Here is a 593-nt window from a genome sequence, read left to right as displayed (position 1 = left end):
TTATGTTACTTGGGTCTATTGTGAAGGGTGTTGTTTCCCTGATTTCTTTCTCAGCCCATTTATCATTTGTATAAAGGTGAACTACTGATTTTTTTTTAGTTAATTTTGCATCCAGCAGTCACTTTGCTGAAGGTGTTTATCAGCTGTAGGAGTTCTTTTTGTAGAGTTTTTTGGGTCACTTATGTATACCTCGACTGTGCAGCTTGCTCTTCATGTGGGTACTAAACAACTGGCGGGGGTGGGGTGGGGAGATGTCCTTTAATCTTTTCTGCCTGTGGATCCTGTTGCCCTAACCTGGCTGCTTTGTCTGGCTTCAGTGGGAGAGGATGCACCTAGCCCTGCAGAGACTTGATGTTGAGGGGGTTGGGGAGATATTCCACCCTTTCAAAAGAGAAGGGGAGGTGGAATTGTGGAGGAACTGTGGGGACTGGGGGGAATGGGATGAGGGATTTGATTGATTGGGATGTATAGTGAGTAAATAAATTAATTAATGGGTAAAAAAAAATCCTCAGACTTTAGGTCTTTGGGTTTTACCCAAACAAACCAGCAGGTGGCATAGTTGGCACTAAAGAGCAGAAAAAGAGAAAAAAAGC

This window comes from Mus musculus, chromosome 6, assembly GCF_000001635.26.
Source record: "Mus musculus strain C57BL/6J chromosome 6, GRCm38.p6 C57BL/6J".
NCBI lineage: Eukaryota > Metazoa > Chordata > Mammalia > Rodentia > Muridae > Mus > Mus musculus.
The sequence above is the reverse complement of the archived record's forward strand: the minus strand, read 5'-3'. Positions refer to the sequence as shown.